This window comes from Arachis duranensis, chromosome 1 (assembly GCF_000817695.3).
Source record: "Arachis duranensis cultivar V14167 chromosome 1, aradu.V14167.gnm2.J7QH, whole genome shotgun sequence".
Lineage (NCBI taxonomy): Eukaryota > Viridiplantae > Streptophyta > Magnoliopsida > Fabales > Fabaceae > Arachis > Arachis duranensis.
In genome coordinates this window covers 16,443,264-16,444,222 of record NC_029772.3, presented here as the reverse complement: position 1 = coordinate 16,444,222, position 959 = coordinate 16,443,264, and the positions used below count along the sequence as shown (strand labels likewise).

The 959-nt window shown below is 39.8% G+C and overlaps 1 non-coding gene across 1 annotated transcript; it reads left to right on the top strand.

Moving 5' to 3' along the window:
• Positions 1-728: 728 nt before the first annotated feature.
• LOC127742943 (small nucleolar RNA R71) lies at positions 729-836 on the top strand. The gene has a single exon (XR_008004292.1). It is a non-coding gene; the product is annotated as a small nucleolar RNA R71 (small nucleolar RNA).
• The last annotated feature ends 123 nt before the right edge of the window (positions 837-959 follow it).

Genomic DNA, 959 nt, shown 5'->3' with positions numbered 1-959 from the left:
TCTTCTGTATTGCTTGGAAGAGTACTAGGAGGGCGTTCAGTAATTTTCTTGCTCAGCTGACCTACTTGTGCCTCCAAATTTCTAATGGAGGATCTTGTTTCAATCATGAAACTTTGAGTGGTTTTGATTAGATCAGAGACCATGGTTGCTAAGTCAGAGTTGTTCTGCTTAGAACTTTCTGTCTATTGCTGAGAAGATGATGGAAAAGGCTTGCCATTGCTAAACCTGTTTCTTCCACCATTGTTATTGTTGAAACCTTGTTGAGGTCTCTGTTGATCCTTCCATGAGAGATTTGGATGATTTCTCCATGAAGGATTATAGGTGTTTCTATAGGGTTCTCCCATGTAATTCACCTCTTCCATTGAAGGATTCTCAGGATCATAAGCTTCTTCTTCAGATGAAGCCTCCTTAGTACTACCTGGTGCATTTTGCATTCCAGACAGACTTTGAGAAATCAAATTGACTTGCTGAGTCAATATTTTGTTCTGAGCTAATATGGTATTCAGAGTGTCAATCTCAAGAACTCCTTTCTTCTGATTAGTCCCATTGTTTACAGGATTCCTTTCAGAAGTATACATGAATTGGTTATTTGCAACCATTTCAATCAGCTCTTGAGTTTCTGTAGGCGTCTTCTTCAGATGAAGAGATCCTCCAGCAGAGCTATCCAAAGACATCTTGGACAGTTCAAACAGACCATCATAGAAAATACCTATGATGCTCCATTCATAAAGCATATCAAAAGGACACTTTCTGATTAATTGTTTGTATCTGTCCCAAGCTTCATAGAGGGATTCTCCTTCCTTCTGTCTGAAGGTTTGGACTTCCACTCTAAGCTTACTCAATTTTTGAGGTGGAAAGAACTTTGCCAAGAAGGCATTGACTAGCTTTTCCCAAGAGTTCAGGCTTTCTTTAGGTTGTGAGTCCAACCATGTCCTAGCTCTGTCTCTTACAGCAAAAGG